Below are 23,102 nucleotides of genomic sequence, written 5' to 3'. Positions count from 1 at the left end.
CTGGGGATAAAAATATATTATATGTTTATAAAAAATAAAATTTAAAGAAAAAAATTTTGTAGGCCTTTAGCTAGGGTCACAGGCTCCACGGGAACATGCTGCTGTGAGTGGCAAGAGGAGTAAATTAGCCTGGACTTAAATTAGCTCAGTTGTGGGAACATTTCTAAGGCTGACTTGACTGGACTTATAGTGGAGAATTGTGTACCTGCCCATCAAGGTCTTCAACCATTCCCACAATTTTGATTCCCAGACATGTGGGCAGCACAGTACAAATCAGGCAATGTTTCTACAATATGGGTGCCTTAGGAACTTGTCTCACAATTACTCAGGCTTTCAGTGTTCCCAAGACCCATTTTAAAGCATTCAGTTACTGGGCTGGTATCCTAGCCAAATTAGTAACAGAACAACTGAAGTTTTCCACAAAGCTCCATCATTTCTCAGCCTTTTAGTAAGCCATGAACAGTGCACTCCAAAATCTGTTCTGACCAGTATGCATACATTTCTTTCATAGAAGAATGTTTCCTCCCTCAGAAACACTCTTGCATCTCATAGTTCACCAATCTGGTCAGAGCACAGACTCCAAGGTTTGAGTCTTATGGTCCTAGGATCCAGAAACACTATGGAGTGAAGGGCCAGCCCTCTTTCAGAAGAATGCATGATTTTTCATTGTTGTTGTTAAAAATGTTAGCATCTGTCTTTGTCATCTTGGGCTGTTATAATAGAATACTATAGACTGAGTGGCTAATGATATTGGAAATTTATTTCTCACAGTTCTGGAGTCAGGAAAGTCCAAGATCAAGACATGATCCAACTCACAGACTGGGTATCTGGTGAGAAGCTACTTCCTGGTTTATAGTTGGCTGTCTTCTTACTGTGTTGTTATAAGGCAGAGGAACAAGGGAGCTCTCTGGGGTCTCTTTTATAAAGTCACTAATTCCATTCATGAAGGTGGAGCCATAGATTGCCTTTTCATACCATTCATATAGGACGTTATCACATGAAAATATCATATACAAGCTGTGTTTGTTGTTTTGGAATTAGTCAGGCACTAGAAGTATTTTAAAGCAATGAAAATGTTTCAAAGTAACTGAAGATAGCCATCCTTCTAAAAATCTGAACTTTGAAGATGGAAGAATCTTAAAATTTCAACCAATACCTGCATAATAGTCATCACCAAGTGAGGATATGCTCTGGAGAGTGCTAGTGAAGAACATGTGCCTCTTACTTTGTAGGAATGGCTTGCAGCAAAGTGGTTCTACCAAAAAGAATAAGAAAAGTGAGATAAAATGCAAAGAACATAAAAAATAATAAAATAGTTATCAGATATATTGAGAACAAATTTAGAAAGAACTGTGATTAACATGTTATAAAAGACAGATTACAACATGAAGAATATAATAATGAGGGATTCAGAGGGTGGATTTCACAGCAGAATGAATAAAGCAGGGGAGAAAATGAATTGGAAGATAGGTAGTAAACATGTTTCCAATAAGATCTATAAAATTTTATCTGTTATTAGCAACACAGTGAATGTAATTAAAGAAAAATTAACTAAGATTATGCATTTGTATATTTTACTTGCTTCTAAAGGATTCATATTTATCCTTCCTTTATATCTTTCTAAATCACCTGATTTTTTTCAGAAAGTGAAAGTTTTACACATTCCTAAAAATAACTATTTGAGTATATATTTATACACAGTATATATCTTTACATTTTTATGCAATAATTTCAGACCAAAAAGATCATAAAATATATATGACTGTACCTTCTACTTAAAAAAAACAAATTCAAGTTTGCCCTCTAGTCCACATGAAAACATCAAATTTTTCACTTGACCATTCTATTTAGTGATTTAATAATTTTTTTTTCTGTTTTTTAAGACATCTTTGATTCCAGTCAAATTATTACCCTTATCTCAATTTGAACTGCTGAACCACCTTGAGGTCGATTTGAATAAGTAACTTCATTTATTTCTCAGATTGCTCCTTCTTTTTGTAGCCTATTTTCATTTACTTTCAGTTTCTGTTCAACTTATGATTCAAGTGTTTGTCTCCAAATTATTTATTTATTTTTTGAACCTAATTTTTTTTATTAACATATAATGTATTATTTGATTCAGGGGTACAGCTCTGTGCATCATCAGGCTTACACATTTTACAGCACTCACCATAGCATGTACCTTCCCCAATGTCCATAACCCAGCCACCCTATCCCTACCCCCCAACCCCCACAACCTTCAGTTTGTTTCATGAGATTAAGAGTCTCTTATTGTTTGTCTCCATCCCAATCCCATCTTCTTTCATTTTTTCCTTCCCCACCACCCCCACAACCCCTTGCCCTGCCTCTCAAATTCCTCGTATCAGAGAGATCATATGACAATTGTCTTTCTCTGATTGACTTACTTTGCTCAGCATAATACCTTCTAGTTCCATCCATGCCATTGCAAATGGCAAGATTTCATTTCTTTTCATGGCCGCAGAGTATTCCATTGTATATATACAGCACATCTTCTTTATCCATTCATCTATAGATAGACACCTAGGTTCTTTCCATAGTTTGGCTGTTGTGGGCATTGCTGCTATATACATTTGGGTGCATGTGCCCCTTTGGATAATTACATTTGTATCTTTAGGATAAATATCCAGTAGTGCAATTGCTGGGTCATAGGGTAGCTCTGGTTTTCAATGTTTTGAGGAACCTCCATGCTGTTTTCCAGAGTGGTTGCACCAGCTTGCATTCCCACCAACAGTGTAGGATGGTTCCCTTTTCTCTGCATCCTCTCCAACCTCTGTCATTTCCTGACTTGTTAATTTTAGCCATTCTGACTGGTGTGAGGTGGTATCTCACCAGTTTGATTTGTATTTCCCTGATGCTGAGTGATGTGGAGCACTTTTTCACATGTCTGTTGGGCATCTGGTGTCCTCTTTGCAGAAATGTCTGTTTATGTCATCTGTACATTTCTTGATTGGATTATTTGTTCTTTGGGTGTTGAGTTTGATAAGTTCGTTATAGATTTTGGATTCTAGTCCTTTATCTGATATGTCATTTGCGAATATCTTCTCCCATTCTATCACTTGTCTTTTGGTTTTGTTGACTGTTTCCTTTGCTGTCCAAAGGCTTTTGATCTGATGAAGTACCAATAGTTAATTTTTACCCTTGCTTCTCTTGCCTTTGGCGATGTTGCTGTGGCTGAGGTCAAAAAGGTTGCTGCCTGTGTTCTCCTCAAAGATTTTGATGGATTCCTGTCTCACATTGAGGTCTTTCAACCATTTTGAGTCTAATTTTGTGTGTGGTATAAAGAAATGGTCCAGTTTCATTTTTCTGCATGTGACTGACCATATCTCCCAACACCATTTGTTGAAGAGACTATCTTTTTTCCATTCGATATTCTTTCCTGCTTTGTCGAAGATTAGTTGACCATAGAGTTGAGGATCTATTTCTGGGCTCTGTATTCTGTTTGATGGATCTATGTGCCTGTTTTGGGCTAGTGCCATACTGTTTTGATGATTACAGCTTTGTAATAGAGCTTGAAGTCTGGAATTGTGATGCCACCAACTTTAACTTTCTTTTTCAACATTCCTCTGGGTATTTGGGGTCTTTTCTGGTACCATATAAGTTTTAGGATTATTTGTTCCATTTCTTTGAAAAAAATTGATGGTATTTTGATAGGGATTGCATTAAATGTGTAGATTGCTTTAGGTAGCATAGACATTTTCACAATATTTGTTTTTCCAATCCATGAGCATTGATTTTTCCATCTCTTTGTGTCTTCCTCACTTTCTTTCATGAGTACTTTATAGTTTTCTGAGTATAGATTCTTTGCCTCTTTGGTTAGGTTTATTCCTAGGTATCTTATGGTTTTGGGCACAGTTATAAATGGGATCAACTCCTTAATTTCTCTTTCTTTTTCCTTGTTGTTGGTGTATAGAAATGCAACTTATTTCTGTGCATTGATTTTATATCCTGACACTTTACTGAATTCCTGTATGAGTTCTAGCAGTTTTGGAGTGGAGTCTTTTGGGTTTTCCACATAAACTATCATATCATCTGCAAAGAGTGATAGTTTGACTTCTTCTTTGCTGATTCAGATGCCTTTTATTTCTTTTTGTTGTCTGATTGCTGAGGCTAGGACCTCTAGTACTGTGTTGAATAACAGGGGTGATAGTGGACATCCCTGCTGTGTTCCTGACTTTAGGGGAAAAGCTGTCAGTTTTTCCCCATTGAAAATGATATTTGGTGGTGGGTTTTTCATAGATGGCTTTGATGATATTGAGGTATGTATCCTCTACCCAACACTGTGAAGAGTTTTGATCAAGAAAGGATGCTATACCTTGTCAAATGCTTTTTTAACATCTATTGAGAGTATCATATGGTTCTTGTTCTTTCTTTTATTAATGTATTGTATCACGTTGATTTCTGGATGTTGAACCAAACTTGCAGCCCTGGAATAAATCCCACTTGGTTGTGGTGAATAATCTTTTTAATGTACTGTTAGATCCTATTGGCTAGTATTTTGGTGAGAATTTTCCCATCTGTGTTCATCAAGGATATTGGTGATATTGGTCAGTAATTCTCTTTTTACATGGGGTCTTTGTCTGGTTTTGGGATCAAGGTAATGTTGGCCTCATAAAATGACTTTGGAACTTTTCCTTCTATTTCTATTTTTTGGAACAGTTTCAGGAGAATAAGTATTAATTCTTCTTTAAATGTTTGGTAGAATTCCCCTGGGAAGCCATCTGGCCCTGGGCTCTTGTTTTTTGGGAGATTTTTGATGACTGTTTCAATTTCCTTACTGGTCATGGGTTTGCTCAAGTTTTCTATTTCTTCCTGGTTCAGTTTTGATAGTTATGTGCCTCTAGGAATGCATCCATTTCCTCCATATTGTCAAATTTGTTGGTGTGTAGCTGCTCATAATATGTCTTATAGTTGTTTGTATTTCTTGGGTGTTGGTTGTGATCTCTCCTCTTTCATTCATGATTTTATTAATTTGGGTCCTTTCTCTTTTCTTTTTGATAAATCTGGCCAGGAGTTTACCTATCTTATTAATTCTTTCAAAGAACCAGCTTCTAGTTTTGTTGATTAGTTCTACTGTTCTTTTGGTTTCTATTTCATTGATTTCTGCTCTGATTTTATTATTTCTCTTCTCCTCCTGGATTTAGGATTTCTTTGCTGTTTTTTCTTCAGCTCCTTTAGGTGTAGGGTTGTGTCATGTACTTGAGACTGTTCTTGTTTCATGAGAAATCTTATATTGCTATATGCTTTCCTCTCAGGACCTCTTTTTCCCAAAGGTTTTGAACAGTTGTGTTTTCCTTTTCATTTGTTTCCATGATTTTTTTTTTTTCAATTCTTCTTTAATTTCCTGGTTGGCCCACTCATTCTTTAGTAGGATGCTCTTTAGCCTCCATGTATTTGAGTTTATTGCAACTTTCCTCTTGCAATTTAGTTCTAGTTTCAAAGCATTGTGGTCTGAAATTATGCAGGGAATGATCCCAACCTTTTGATACTAGTTGAGACCTGATTGTGATGCAAGAGGTAATCTATTCTGGAGAATGTTCCATGTGCATTAGAGGTGAATGTGTATTTTGTTGCTTTAGGGTGGAATGTTCTGAATGTATCTGTGATGCAGCTGGAGCAGGATGTCATTTAAAGCCTTTATTTCCTTATTGATCTTTCCTTAGATGATCTGTCAATTTTAGTGAGGGAGTGGTGTTAAAGTCCCCTTCTATTATGGTATTATTGTCAATGTGTTCCTTTGATTTTGTTATTAATTGGCTTATATATTTGTCTACTATTTTAAATCAAATTTAGCACCCTGAGCTTATCTTTGTGCCTTAGTTCAGGTTGTGTCTTTGTCAGTTTGACCTGCTACAAGAGAGTACAATAGACTGTGTGGCTTAAACAACAAATGTTTATTTCTCACAGTTCTAGAGACTGCGAACACCAAGGTCAAGGTGACAACAAGGTAGGATTAATTCAGAAGCCCTTCACCTGGAATGTAAGTGGCCACCATCTTTCTGTGTGCTCGTATGACCTCTTTTTTCTGCTTGTTTAGGGAGAGAGAGAATTCTGACCTCTTCTCTTTATATAAGGGCACTAACCCTATTGTAAATGTTCCATCCTTCATGACCTTACTAAACCTAATGACTTTTCAATGGCTCCATTTCCAAATACTATCACACTGGGTATTAGAGCTTCAAAATATGTATTGGGGGAACAAGGCACAAACATTCAGAAACTAACACTCTTTCTAGACTTTTAATAACTATTAGCTCATTCAGACTGTTGTTTCAGCTATTATCAACAGTAGACTACAACTCTAATCCTTTTATACTGTAAAGGAAGAAAGAATATAATCAAGGTAGTTTACCAGTTTAATGTGCTTAGTAAAGATGGTGCGTTAGATAACTTGATGATATTATTTTGTTGGGAAGCACATTATTAGCATTCAGTTTAGGTCAAACTTAATTACCTGGGCTTCAAACATTGTATGGGCCATTGAACTAAGTAACACCTGTCATTATTGAATTCTTTGTTTCTGGGATTCACCAAGCACCAATGATGATCACAATACTATGACTGATACAAAGCATCCTGGGAGAATGATAGAAAAGCAATTAAGACTAGAATTAAATAGAAACAATGACAATGATGCATATTTGCAAAGTATAGGCATACCTCATTTTATTGTGCTTCACTTTATTATACTTTGCTGATACTTAATTTTTTTAATAAATTTAAGGTTTAAGACTTCAGTAACTGCAGATATGGTAGAAATAGCAAGAAAACTAAAATTAGAAGTGGATTCTGAAGGTGTAACTGAATTATTGTATCTCATAATAAAGCTTTAATGGATGAGGAGTTACTTCTTATAGATAAGCTAACAAAGTAGTTTCTTGAGGTGGAAACTACTCCTGGTGAACATTCTGGCTATGATGATTCTTGAAGTGACAAGAAAAGAGTTAGAATATAACATAAACTTAGTTGATAAATCAGCAACAGGGCTTGAGAGGATCGACTCTAATTTGAAAGAATTTCTACTGGGGGTAAAATGCTATCAAGCAGCATCATGTGCTACAAAAAAAAATCACTTGTGAAAGGAAGAGCCAATTGATATGACAACTTATTTATCATCTTTTTATAAGAAATTATGACTAATCTCTTGGAATCTTGAAAAGATATGGAGTAGGAGGAGCCTGAGCTCACATGGTCCCATGTTTGCAATTAGATAACACTCACATCAAAGTCAATAACTTGAAGATTAATCAATCTCCACAACTAAATATAGAGAAGAAACTGCATCTGAAAGTAAAAAAAAAAAAAAAAAAAAAAAAGGAGGTCAGAAAGACAGAGGAGGCTGCCCACAGGAAGGAGGGAGCTGCATGCACAAAGAAGACAAAGAAATGGGCCCATACACCAGGGAGTTCACACAAGGAAGAATAATATAACATTTGGCTTTTAAAACCAGAAGGTCTTAATTCTATGAGTTTGTAAAAGCAGTGGGACTTGGACCTGGAGTTTTAAAAGTCAGTTGACTCAGCACTGGGCAAGCCTGGAGGTTGAGTGATAGCTGGGTATCTATCCTTAAAGAAATAGCAGCCTGTGCTGAGGGATAACATAAAAATGGCAGTTTACACAACACCAGGATAAATGGAAGAAAGACCTCCCCTACTGATTTCAGAGCACGTTGGGAAACTTTGAAAATGAAGGAGCTGGCGGGAATGAGTTTTCTCTCCTGCCCCCAACATAAACACAGAACCACCTGAAGGAGGTGGTGCTGTCCAGACAGTTGTTACTTAACATGTTAGCAGTGCACTAAGCACACAAATTCTCCTGAGAACTCACCCTGCTCAACCTCTGGGTGCACAGTTGTGTCCACACAACCCATGTAGCTGACAGTCAGTGCCTAGCTGCTGCATCACACCCAGCCTCAAACTCCTGGTTTCTCCAATGCACAGCCCCCAGCATCTGCACCACTTTGGGAAATCTGACATAGGATTAGTGGCCCAGTGCAAATTTTGCTAATACCACCACTCTGCTCCCAAGTTCCCTGGTGGGCATGCCCTCTCAGAGCTGGCCTGTCGGGGTCCCATTAACACCACAGAGAGCAAACACAGTCCACAACAGAGAGAGTCAGTGCGGACAATTGCACTGAAAGGAAAAGTGACTCAGACACAACAGCAGGACATAAACAACAGACATAGAATATCCTCCTAAATCTGGTGAATAGGGGACAGTGCATTGCAGGGACTCTAGGACTTCTTCTTCATAAAGTCACCCCTTTCAAGAGCAGAAGATAAACTGACTTTCTTAACCCAGAGAAATAGACACCAAGAGGCAGACAAAATGAGGGGATAGAAAAATGTATCCGAAAGAAAAGAATAGGATATAGCAAAAGATCTAAACAGAACACATATAAGTAACATGCTTGGTAGAGAATTTAAAGCAATGATTATAAGGACACACACAGAACTTGAGAAAAGAGTGGAAGACATGAGTTAGACACTTAACACAGAGATAAGGAATATCATAGCAGAGATAAAGGGCTCCATGAATGAAATGAAAAACATGCTTGATGGAATGAACAGCGGGAGAGAAGAAGCAGAGAAATGAATTGGTGACCTAGAAGACAGGGTAATGGGAAGTAATGAAGCTGAACAAAAGACAGAAAAAAATTGTGTAAAACAAGAATAAACTTAGGGAACTCAGTGACTTCATCAAATGTAATAACATTTGTATTACAGGAGTCCCAGAAGAAGAAGAGAGAGAAAGGACCAAATAATTTATTTGAAGAAATAGTAGCTGAAAATTTCCCTAATCTGGGGAATGAAACAAGTATCCAGACCCAGAGGCACAAATGACTTGCCTAAGATAACTTGCTTAAGATAACTTAAAATCAACAAAGGCAGACACACACCAAGATATAATGCAATCAAACTGTCAAAATACAGTGATAAAGGAAAAAAATTTTAAAGCAGCAAGACAAAAGAAGTTAGTAACTTAAAAGGGAAATCCATAAGGCTAGCAGGAGATTTTCAAAAGAAACTTTGCAAGCCAAAAGGGAGTGGTAATATATATTCAAAGTGCTGAATGGGAAACATCTGTAGGCAAAATACTCTATCCGGCAATGCTGTCACTCAGAATAGAAGGAGAGATAGAGTTTCCCAGACATAGAAGAACTGAAGGAGTTCATGACCACTAACCCAGCCCTGCAAAATTAAAAGGGACTGTTTGAGAGAAAAGGAGAGACCAAAAGTGACACTGTAAAAGTAGGAAACACAAAAGCACTAAATATATATATATATATATATAATATATATATATTATTTATAATTTATATTTATATATTTATATATAAATATAATTTAATATATAATAACTAGATATATTATTTATATATATTTATTATATGAATATATCTTTATATATATTTTTTTCTGTAAAAAATCAATCCAGGAACTCATAAAATAAAAAGATACAAAATACATTAACATTTACCTAAAATGTGGGGAGAAGAGGAGTGAAGAATGTGTTCAAACATAGACAACCATTAAATTAATATAGCCTGCTATATGCAGAAGAGGTTATATACAAACCTAATAGTAACTGTATATCAAAAACCACTAAAAAATATCCAAAGAATAAAGAGAAAGGAATCCAAATATATCACTGAATAAAATAAACAAAACACAAAAGAGGAAACCAAGGAAATATCAGAGAAAATCTTCACAAGCACAAAGCAAGTAAACTGGCTATAAATATGTATCTATCAATGATTACTTTGAATATAAGTAGACCAAATGTTCCAATCAAAAGACACAGTGTGGCAGATGGATTAAGAAAAAATCCATCTCTATATGCTGCCTACAAGAGACCTATTTCAGACCTAAAGTCACCCGAGGATTAAAAGTGAGGGCATAAAGAAACATCTATCATGCAAATGAATGTCAAAAGAAAGGTGGGGTAGCAACACTTATATAAGACAAAAAATTTTAAAAGACTGTAACAAGAGACAAAGGGCACTGTATAATAAAGGGGACAATCTAACAAGAAGATATAATAATTGTAAATATCTATGCACCCAACACAGGAGCACTCCCATACGGGGAGGGGGGAGTTAATATTAAACACAAAGTAGCTAATTGATAGAAATACAAGAGTCAAGGACTTTAACACTACACTTATATCAATGCACAAATCATCTAAACACAAAATCAATAAGGAAACACTGCTTTGAATGACACACTGGAACAGATGGATTTAACAGCATATTCAGAACATTCCATCTTAAACAAGAGAATATGCATTCTTTTCAAGTGCTCATAGAACATTCTCCAGAAGATCACATAGTAACCCACAATACAAGCCTTAACAAATTCAAAAGTGAAGGTATACCATACATTTTTCCTGATCACAATGCTATGGAACTAGAAGTCAACCACAAGAAAAACTCTGGAAAGACTGCAAATACATGAAGGTTAAATAAAATGGTACTGAAAAATCATTAGGCCAACCAGGAAATAAAAGAAGAAACAAGCAATAGATGGAAACAAATGATAAAAGAAACACAGTGGTCCAAAACTTTTGGGATGCAGCAAAAGTGGTCCTAAGAGGAAAGTTTGTAGCACCACAGATTACCAAAAGCACTGAGAAAAATCTCAAATAAACAACCTAAACTTACACCTAAAGGAGCTAGAAAAAGAACAAACAAAGCCTGAGGTCAACAGAAGGATAGAAATAACAAAGAGTAGAGCAGAAATAAATGAAATAGAAACTTGAAAGAAAGAAAGAAAGAAAAAAAGAATAGAACAGATCAAGGAAACCAGGAGCTGGTTCTATGAAAATAACAATACAATTGAAAAACCTCTAGACTGACTTATTAAGAAAAAAAGAAGCAGGATTCAAATAAATAAAATTACAAATGAGAGAGAAGAAATTACAATCAACATCACAGAAACACAAACAACTTCGAGAGAATGTTATGAAAAATTATATGTCAACAAATTGGACAAGCTGGAAGAAATGGATAAGTTTCTACAACCATATAACTACCGTAACTGAAACAGGAAGAAATAGAAAACCTGAACAGACATATAAGCAGCAAAAAATTGCATTAGTAATAAAAAACAAAACAACAAACCTCCCAAAAAACAAAAGTCCAGGAACCAATGGCTTCCCAGGTAAATTCTACTAAACATTTAAAGAAGAGTTAATACCTATTCCTCTCAAACTATTCTGAAAAACAGAAAAGGAAGAAAAACTTCCAAATTTATTCTAGGAGGCCAAAATTACCCTGCTACCAAAACCAGATAAAAGCCACCACTAAAAAAAGAGAACTATAGGCCAGTATCACTGATGAAATAGATGAAAAAGTCCTCAACAAGATACTAGCAAACTGAATTCAACAATACATTAGTGGGATTGATTCCTGAATTGCAAGTTGGTTTAATATATTCAAATCAATCAACAGTATATATTACATAAATAAGGGAAATAATAAGAATTATATATCATTTCAACAGACAAAGAAAAAGTATTTGATGAAATACAACATCCATTCATGATAAAAACCCTGAACAAAATAGGTTTAGAAGGAACATACTTCAACATAATAAACCCCACAGCTAATAATCATCCTCAATGGGAAAAACTGAGTTTTTCCCTAAGGTTATGAAAAAGACAAGGATGTCCATTCTCACCACTTTTATTCAACATAGTACTGGAAGTCCTAGCTACAGCAATCAGACAAGAGAAAAGAATAAAAAGCATCCAAACAGGTAAGGGAGAAGTAAAATTTTCACTATTTGCCGATGACATGATACTATATAGAGAAAACCCTAAACACACTACCAAAAAACTGCTAGAACTGATATACAAATTTAGTAATGTTGCTAAATACAAAATCAATGTACAAAAATCTGTTGCCTTTCTGTATGCCAATAATGAAGCAGCAGAGAAATTAAGAAAATAATGCCAATTATAATTGCACCAAAATTAATGAGATACCAAGAATAAACCTAACCAAAGAGATAAAAGACCTGTACTCTGAAAACTATACAGCACTGATGAAGTAAAAGGAAGATAAAACATAGAAATGGAAAGAAATTTCATGCTCACAGTTTGAACCAATAGTATTGTTAAAATGTCTAGAGGTGTCTAGGTGGCTCAAGTGGTTAAACTTCTGCCTTCAGCTCAGGTCATGATCCTGAGGTCCTGGGATTGACCCCTGCATCAGTCTCTCTGCTCAATGGGGAAATTGCTTCTTCCTCCCTGCCCCCCACTCATGCTCTCTCTCATTACCTCTCTCTTTCTCAAATGAAGAAATAAAATATTTTTTTAAAAATTAAATGAAAAATTAAAAAATCAAGTATCTACACTACCCAAAGCAATCTACACATTTAATACAATCCCTATCGGAATACTATCAGGATTTTTCACAGAACTAGAACAAACAATCCTAAAATTTGTATGGAACCACAAAAGATCCAAAATCATCAAAGCAATCTTGAAAAAGAAAAGCAAAGTTGGAGCATCACAATTCCAGCCTTGAGGGTATATTACAAAGCTGTAGTCATCTGAATAGTGTAGTACTGACACAAAAAATAGACACATAGATCAGTGGAACAGGATAGAAAACCCAGAAATGAACCCAAAACTATATGATCAATTAAATTTTGACAAAGCAAGAAAGAATATCCAATGGGAAAAGACCATCTCTTCAAGAAAAATGGTGTTGAGAAAACTGGACAACTACATGCAAAAGAATGAAACTCAACCACTTTCTTACACCACACACAAAAGTAAATTCAAAATGGATTAGAGACTTGAAATGAGACCTGAAACCATAAAAATCCTAGAAGAGTATTCAGGCAATAATATCTCTGATATTGACTATAACAATTTCTTACTAGATATGTCTCCTGAGGCAAGGGCACAAAAGCAAAGATAAACCACTGGGACTCCATCAAAATAAAAATTTCTCCACAGCAAAGGAAATAATCAACAAAACTGAAGGGCAGCCTACAGACTAGGTGAAGTTATTTGCAAATGATGTATCTAATAAAGGGTTATTATCCAAAATATATAAAGAACTTATACAACTCAAGATCCAGACAAAACAAATAATCCAATTAAAAAATGGGCATTTCTGTGGTGTTGGTTATTATCTCTCCTCTTTCATTCAGAATTTTATTTATTGGGGTACTTTCTCTATATTGGTAAGTCTTGATGTAGGGGGTTATCAATTTTATTAATTCTTTCAAAGAACCAGCTCTTAGTTTCACTGATCTGTTCTATTGTTGTTTCGTTTATTTGTTTCTATATAATTTCTTTCTCCTCTGATCTTTATTATTTCCCTTATCTGCTGGCTTTCGTCTTTATTTGCTATTTCTTTTCTAGCTCTTTTAGGTGTACGGTTAAGTTGTGTATTTGAGAGTTGCCTTGCTTTTTGAGGCGACTGCTTTTCACTGCATCCCAAAAGTTTTGGACTGTCTTAGTTTCATTTTCATTTGTTTCCATGTATTTATTTGTTTCTTCTTTAATTTCCTGGTTGAGCCACTCATTCTTTAGTAGGATGTTCTTTAGCCTTCATTTATTTGTGGTCTTTCCAAATTTTCTTGTGTTTAACTTCAATTTACATAGCATTGCAGTATGAAAATATGCAAGGTATGATCTCAATCTTTTTGTACTTTTGAGGCCTGACTTGTTACCTTGCATGTGATCTATTGTGGAGAATGTCCCATGTGATCTTGAAAAAAACTGTGTATTGTGCAGCTTTAGAATGAAATGTCTTAATATATCTGTTAAGACCACCTGGTCCAGTGTGTCATTCGAAGCCATTTTTTCCTTGTTAATTTTATGCTTAGAGGATATGTCCATTGCTGCAAGTGAGGTGTTAAAGTCCCCTATTATTATTGTATTATTATCAACGAGTTTGTTTATGTTTGTTATTGATTGATGTATATATTTGAGGGCCCCCAAGTTCAGTGCATAAATATTTACAATTGCTAGATCTTGTTATCCAATTCCTTCATTATGACATAGTGCTCTTCATCATCTCCTGTTACAGTCTGGTTTAAAATCTATTTGGTCTGGGGGCACCTGGATGACTCACTTGATTGTCTACCTTTGGCTCAGGTCATGGTTCCAGGCCCCTTGGACTGAGCCCCGCCTCAGACTCCCTGCTCAGTAGGGAGTCTGCTTCTCCTTTTCCATCCCCGGTTTGTGTGCTCTCTCTCTCTTACTTTCTATCAAATAAATAAATAAGATCTTTAAAAAAGAATAATAGAATCTATTTGGTCGGGTATAAGCATTACTACTCCAGGTTTCTCTTGATGAATCACCAAAGCAATCTTTGAAAAAGAAAAACAAAGCTGGCAACATCACAATTTTGGACTTCAAGCTACATTTACAGAGCTATAGTCATCATGATAGTATGGCTCTGGCACGAAAACAGACACATGAGTCAAAGGAACATAATAGAAAACCCAGAAATTGACCCACAACTGTATGGTTAACTAATCTTTGACAAAGCAGAAAAGAAAATCCAATGGAAGAAAACAGTCTCTTCAACAAATGGTGTTGGCAAAACTAGATAGCAACATTTGGAAGAATGAAACTGGATGACTTTATTATACCATACACAGAAATAAATTTAAAATGGATGAAAAACCTAAATGTGAGACAGGAAACCATCAAAATCCTAAAGAAGAGCGCTGGCAGCAACCTCTTGGATATTGACCACAGCAACTTCTTACTAGACATGTCACCAAAGGCAAGGGAAACAAAAACAAAAATGAACTATTGGGACTTTATCAATATAAAAATCTTTTGCACAGCAAAGAAAACAATCAATGAAACTAAAAGGCAACCTACAGAATGGGATAAGTTATTTGCAAATAACATACCTGATAAATGGTAAGTATTCAAAATATGTAAACCACCTATCAAACACAACACCCATAAATCAAATAATCCATTTAAGACACTGGCAGAAGACATGAACTGACAGTTTCCAAAGAAGACATACAAATGGCTACAGACACATGAATAGATGCTCAACATCACTTATCACTAGGGAAATACAAATCAAAACCACGGTAAGATATCACCTTACACTAGTCAGAATGGTTAAAATTAACAACACAGGAAACAACAGGTGTTGGTGAAGATGTGGAGAAATGAGAACCCTCTCAAACCCTTAGGAATGCAAACTCATGCAGCCACTCTGGAAAGCAGTATGGAGGTTCCTCAGAAAGTTAAAAATAGTACTACACTACAACCCAATAATTGCACTACTAGGTATTTACTGAGTAGAATACAAAAAAGAATAAAATACAAAAATACTGATTTAAAGGGGCCCATGCACCCTGATGTTTATAGCAGCATTATCAACAATAGCCAAATTATGGAAAGAGTCCAAATGTTAACTGACTGATGAATGGATAAAGAAGAAATGGGTGGAATATTATGGAATATTATATATAATGGAATATGTAGCCATCAAAAAGAATATCTTGCCATTTGTAATGCCATGGATGGAGTTAGTGTTTTACGATAAAGGATATGTTAGTCAGAGAAAGACAAATACCATATGATTTCACTCGTATGTGGAATTAAGGGGAAAAAAAGATAAATATAGGGAAAGGAAGAAAAAAAAGAAAGAAAGGGAAGCAAACCATGAGAGACTATTAGCTATAGAGAACAAACTGAGGGTTGCTAGAGGGGAGAAGGATGATGGGTATTAACAAGAGCACTTGTGATGAGCACTGGGTGTTATATATGTGATGAATCATTAAATTCTACTCCTGCAACCAATATTACACTGTATATTAGCTAACTAGAATTTAAATAAAAATTTGAGAAAAAATAAAAAATCGGCAGAAGACATCTAGATGGCCAACAGGCATATAAAAAGATGTTCATCAACACTTGCAGTCAGGGAAATGCACGTCAAAACTACAATGAGATATCACTTCACACCTGTCAGAATGTCAAAATTCAACACCTCAAAAAACAGGTTTTGCCAAGATGTGGAGAAAAAAGAAACACTCATACAGTTGGTAGTAAGGCAAAGCAATGCAACCACTGTGGAAAACAGTATGGAGATTCCTTAGAAAGTTAAAAATAGAATTACTCTACAGATCTAGTAATCATACTACTGGATATATACCCAAAGAATATGAAAATACTAATTCAAAGAGATACATGCCCCCTATGTTTATAGCAGCATTATTTATAATAGTCAAGATACAGAAGCAGCCCAAGTGTCTATCAATTGATCAATGAATGGAGAAGTGTGTGTGTATATTTACACACATATATGTGTGTGTAAATATATATATTTGTGTGTATGTATCTATGTACACACACACACACACACACACACACACACACACACACACTGGAATATTGTTCAGCCATAAAAAAGAATGAAATCTTCCCAATTGCAATGACATGGACAGAGATAGAAATTATACTCCTAAGTGAAATAAGTCAGTCAAAGACAAATACCATATGATTTTACTCATATGTGAAATTTAAGAAATGAAACAAATGAGCAAATGGAAAAGTTGCTTGAAAGAACCCAAGAAACAGACTCTTAATTATAGAAAACAAACTGACAGTTACTATGGGGGTCTGGGGCATGGGTTAAATAGGTGATGGAGATTAAGGTTGTAATGAGCATGGGATGATATATGGAAGTGTTGAATCATTATACTGTACACCTGAAACTAATAACAACCATATATTAACTAAAATTAAAATTCAAACATAAAAAAACACTTACCTCTCTCTCTCTCTTTTTAAGATTTATCTATTTACTTAGAGAGAGAGAGCATGAGTGGTAGGGGTAGAGGAGAGAGAGAATCCAAAGCAGACTCTCTGCTGAGGGCATAGCCCTATGTGGGGCTTGATTCCACAACCCTGAAATCATGACCTGAACCAAAACCAAGAGTCAGATGATTAGCCAACTGGGCCACCCAGGCACCCCGCCAAAAAACACTTATTTCTTAATAAAAGCAAATAAATACATTGAAAAAATAAGATTAAAATTTAAAAATCATCACAGCCTCCTCAACTCTCAGCAACCACCACCCTGATCAAATCACAGCCCTCAATATGGAGGCAAGTCTCTCCACCAGCAAAAAGGTTACAACTCCATGAGTTCAGATGATAGTTAGCAATTTTTAGCAATAAAATATTCTTTAATTGAAGTGTATACCTTAGTATTACACACTTACCAGACAGCAGTATGGTATAAACATAACTTCCATATGCAACGGGAAAGTAAAAACTTCATTTGACTTTATTGCAATATTTGCTTTATTGTGATGGTTTGGAACTGAATTCACAATATTTCTGAGGTGTGCCTTATAGATTATTAACAAAGTTCTAAGAAAATAAGAAATACTGTTTCTTCAATTTCAAAGGTCTAAGAATAAACTGTTATGTTCCAGCGTAGAAGTTTCATAGTTTACACAATTATCAGTAACATTTAATAGAGCTCTAATTTTGTTTGACATATTTGAAACACCACATTTGATTAAAAGATAGCTGGAAGCTAGAATAGTAGACTTAAATATTAACAAGCTGTATGGATGTTTATATGTGGATTTATTGCATGCACTACATGCTAGAAGTAACATTCTGGGCTGTTTTGTAAGCTTTTCTTGGGATTACATTTAATTAAAATTTATCAAAGGTTAATTAAATCATTGGACTTAGATAATAAATAGAAATTCAAGCATTATCTCATCAATGTAATTCTGAACAATTTAATATGTGCCAGCACAATACATTTTTAAAACTATACATATGAACGGATCTGATTTACTTCAGATCCTTTTAGCCCGTGAAAACTTTGACCCTGCACCTTGAGGGAAGATCCTGAGTAAGTAGTAAATAATTTTGTCCACAACTCTCAGTCATTAGTAGTGACATTTCCTTCACTATAAATGTGATGACCTGAGTTTCCTATCCACAATCAACATCAGTAAACTCAAGTTCAGATTCTCCTGAGATAATTTTGAGTTTTCTTCTAGAACATACCAGGGAAGGGGATTCTCCTGTCAGTAACGATCTGCCACAGATGTTACTCTGTCTTGATGGTGGTCTTTGGGCTTCTCCTTAGTCAGTTCTTTCTCTCCGTACTTGCTCTCCATTTCACACTGCTAAAATTTATCCTGAGTCCTCAAAGGCCTATGCATACTCCCCTCACGTCATAATTAACACATATCTGACAAAAAATAACTATTCCTAAAGCTCTTTTGACATTTTGGGTGAGGAAGCAGCAGAGGTCATAGAAATTATTTTTCCAGAGAAGGGAAAACAAATTTAATATTTCTTTATTCATTCCATTCATCCATTCATTCTGCCTACCATGGGGCAGCACTATGGCAATCAATTGCTAATGATGGTCATTATCAACATCTATAAAGAAGGAATTGTTAATTTCACTCATGGTATTAGAGTCATAAGACTTGGGTCAAAAGTTGGGTCTCTCACTATCAACTCTGTGACCTTGGGTAGCTTATTTAAAATTCAGAAACCTAAATAATATCTCCTGTATTGGTTACTGATAACAGTAAAAAAATTCTCATAACACTGTTAAGAAAATTAAAGAAGATAATGTATAATGTATTCTTAGCACAGTGTCTGCAACAAATTAAACATTTCATAAATGTTAACTGTTACTGTTATTTTGTTTTATTATTATAATAAAAAATAGAGTCAGTCATTTTTGTATAATAGATGTTAATTAATTCCTTTTGGTCGCTGGGTTTTTCATTGTCTATTAGTTGCATGCATGAGTAAACTGAACAGCGTCACTGGCTATGTCAGCACAGAGCTCTAATACTGGGGTGTCCTAGACAACTAAAAAGCCTTAGGACCTAGCTAAGAATCTTGAGTTAATCAGAGGAAATTTCTAAGTTGATCCAGAAAATAAACTGCCACAACAGTCCATCCCATCTATGCGGTAAGCTGTAGACATTTTTGTACCTATAGCAGTAGTCACTTCCAACAACCTCCTTCTTTGTTCATTTTCTATTTGGGTCCTTTTATTTATCTCTTTTTAGTTTTGATGCTGCCTTCTGATTAACTAGCCAAATGTAGTTTTTCCATCTTACCTCTGAAAGCTTTGTCTCCAACTCATGCTTTGGCTCTTTCTAAGTAAAGTAACTTAGTTGCTAAGAGTAGGATGTTTTGCCCTGTTTGAATTATTTGTTATTCAAATCTTAGTCCCAACCCTTATGAACCTGGCTTTGCTCACTTAGCCATCAGTGAAGGGCTAAAGGTGGTCAGGCCACAGCCATTGCTTTCAGTGAGATTTCTTTTCAGTAAGGCTCAATTTTTATTCAACAGCTAAACCTTTTATTTTTCTGAACTCACCATAATTATCGCTTCACAAATTATGCATAACAATACTCTATATTCTGTGAAGCAGAGACCAGTAAAAGTATCTCTTTACAAACTCACCTATGTAATATTTGTCCTTTTGGTAAAGTGGCATATTATATAAATGACCAGGCTATTAAGAAAGTTTGTGATGAGTAATAAAATATATAAATGTTCTCAGGAAAATATTACAGCGGTTCAAATACAAAACAATTTAAATTAATTTAATTTTAAAAACCTTCACATCTTGAAAATCATGAAAACTTTAAGAAAATGTTTATTGTGCACTATAAGGCAATAACCACTTTTACAATTGGCATCCTCTCCGTTTTTTGGTGTTTTTTTTCTTCTTTCGTATATGTTGACCATTATAAGAAGCAGGATCCTAGATTCAAAGAACTTGATTATTATGTTGTACTCTGTCAGTTTATATATTCATCAACCCTGCCTTCCTTATCTTTCATTTCACAGTTCAGGAGAGGAAGCTTCCATATCCAGTGCCCTCGCACTGCTAGTTTAAAGTTAACCACAATATCCTTCTTTCCTCTGGGTACTTTATAAAATCAGAATGAACCATAAAACTATATGAAGCTTATGTCTTACACGGAATTAGACTATGTCTACTGAAAATAAAAAAGTAAAACATTTTCTAGTTATGAGACATTGTTCCCAGAAAATACATACATGAAAGGGAAAGGCAACATCGTAAAATAATGGTTAAATATGGAATAATAATTTATTTGACAGAAAATACCCTTAATAGGAAAACACAGATGAAATATAGCATAATCTTTTAAAATTTGAGGCAAATCTAAACAATTAATTAAAAACATTATCTTAATGAGAATTGTCAAATAATCAGGAGAATTCCAAAGGAACAAACATGCAATTAAGTCAATTCACATAATCACTGTATTGCGTGGCAACTCTGAGTTAAACACCTGGAGGCATACCTCATCTGCTCAGGTCCCTGCCTGACCTGGCACTAGATGTCACACTGTGGTGTGCCTCTGTTTCCTCATCTGTGCAGAGTAAAGAAAGCAGTGTCTCTCACAGTTCCAAATAAGGGAATATACATAAGCACTGAGAAAAATCTTCACAGACAGTGCTAGGTAATGCTGCTTTTCTGGTTGATGGCGTTATTATAGAGGTGGAACAGAATACAGTTTTAAGATAACCAGCACAATGTCCTCAATTTCTTCAAAGAAAACTGCAATTCAGAAAAGATCAATGATTTCTGAATGTCAGAGATAAATAAGTAAACTTATCAGTAATGAAATAAATTATGGTGTTATTCCCATCTCATATGTTACATTTATCTGTGAATCCCTTTTCATCAAGAAGCTTTAAAATGTATGAAATTTCCCAAGTATATTTTACTGACTTCTTTACCTTTTGCATTAGACAGATTGACTTGATGGCCAGTTCCTACATGTAAGGAAATAGCTTGCCACCGAAAGCCATTAGTAGAAGCATTGGGAGGACTCTGGACTAAGTGGAAACAGTGCAATTATGATATGCTTTGAATAAAAGAAAAACAACTGGAGGAAATTAAGAAAGCTAACCAGTACAAAGAGCTAGAGATTTTGAGAAGTGAACTTGAATGTGCAGTCTGACACTCGCTGGTAGGTCAGAGTTGGTGTTAACACCTGAATACCTTCTCAAGATAAAAAAGAAAACTGCCACAAGAGAAATATTCCCTTTCCTTGCAGGCTGCTAAATGTTCCATACCCTTGAAGCAGTGCTCTGCAAAGAAAAGCCTGTGTATGGTAAGGAGAGCAGATGTTGTTGTCAGAAAGCACTTCCAATTACATTTCAAATGTTCCTGTGTTTTAGAAAATTGTGAGACTGTTTTGTAGGATTGTGTGGGGGAAAAGGAAATAGAAATTTGTTTAACTTACCCTCTGGTCTAATGATACAAGGGCTAGAAGCCTAAACTCACAAGAGAAAATCAAGTAAACAATGCATACTAGTGATAAATGAATATAATGCTAATTTTCTCCATTTTACAAATGTAAATAGTTAAAGGCAGATATAATATTTGATGGTTTAGCAGCGACAATCATTACTTTTCAGCAGATAATTTATGCACCAGTTAAGTAGGAAAAAAAATTTTTTTCTTTGATGAAGTCTCCCAAAGTCAATACTATACCTTTTGCAAAATTAAATAAAAAGATTTGAATATGTCAAGTCTGAAATTGGAAGGGAGTATTGCCATTCATATAGAGCACAGCTGTAATTGTCTTTTTAACCAATTAAAAGGCACACACAAATATTTTCATCTGACATGCCATTATTGTGTACCATTACTAACCCTGATTTTTTGAGAGTTTGATAGCCACTGAAATGCAGGGCTCTTCTTTTTTTTTTTTTTTTCTCTTTTAAGATTTTACTTATTTATTTAACAGGTAGAGATCACAAGTAGGCAGAGAAGCAGGCTGAGAGAGAGGAGGAAGCAGGCTCCCTGCTGACCGGAGAGCTGGATGTGGGGATCAATCCCAGGACCCTGGGATCATAACCTGAGCCAAAGGCAGAGGCTTTGACCCACTGAGCCACCCAGGTGCAGGGCTCTTCAGACACTATTATCTCAACATATGGATAGTGCCTGTTTAAGAAAAAGAAATAAAATGAGACCCAGTAATTCAAATTTTAAAAATCCAGCAAACAAACAATATTAAACTGTCTGAAATAGTTATGAGTAATACAGCAAATTTTGTTTTGATATGGCACTCTTATGCTATCAATTGTAATTTATATTTTCAATTAATGAGACAAAAATATATTACTGCTACAGATTGAATGTTGTATTAGATACAAGTGGGCACTATTTATATATACATTAATGTGTGCACATACACACACAAGTATTAAACCACAAGGAACTTAAAATCTTTTTGAAAAGACAAAATATACACATATTTCAAGTATTAAGGTGATCAAATCACCATATTAATATCATTTCTATATGATTTCATTTAGGTTTGATCTTCAAGCAAGAATCTAGCACCAATCCTGTAGATAATTCAGAAGATTTGTAAAAATAAGTGCATCCTCTTTTTATTTTTATTTTTTTTAAGATTTTATTTATTTATTAGAGAGCGAGAGAGGGAACACAAGCATGGGGAGTGGGTGAAGGAGAAGCAGGCTTCCCGCTGAGCGGAGAGCCTGATGTGGGGCTGGATCCTAGGAACCTGGGATCATGACCTGAGCTGAAGGCAACAGCTTAACGACTGAGCCACCCAGGCACCCCTGCATCCTCTTTTAAAATTCATTTCTCTTACCATTTTAATCTCTGTAAACACTTCCTAGCTCTGAAGAATATCAGAAAACTCAAAATCAGTCATAATTAACTTTGGCTCTTCTTTTAAAAGTTAAGGTGTAATAGGAATCATCTAAAAATGATAATTGTGTCTCTTTTCTGATGAATATATCTTTTATTTCTATGCCATGTTCTTTTGTATGCCATGTTCTTTTGTGCTGCTAGGCCAATATTACATGATTATTTGGATAGAATATATATACTTGTTCCAGATAATTATTTGAATGTTTTCATTAGTTCAGTTAATTTTTAAATATCAAGTTGAGGAGGTATCATTGTATTCTTGGTAATAATGCATTTTCTGTCAACATTAGTTTCAGCTTTCATTAAATTCTTCCAGAAGCTGTTGAGAGATACACAGGTTTTAAATCCTTTGATTTACTAA

This window comes from Enhydra lutris, unplaced genomic scaffold (genome assembly GCF_002288905.1).
Source record: "Enhydra lutris kenyoni isolate GAN:26980312 unplaced genomic scaffold, ASM228890v2 scaffoldscaffold41, whole genome shotgun sequence".
NCBI classification, from domain to species: Eukaryota; Metazoa; Chordata; class Mammalia; order Carnivora; family Mustelidae; genus Enhydra; species Enhydra lutris.
Note: the sequence above shows the minus strand (reverse complement) of the source record.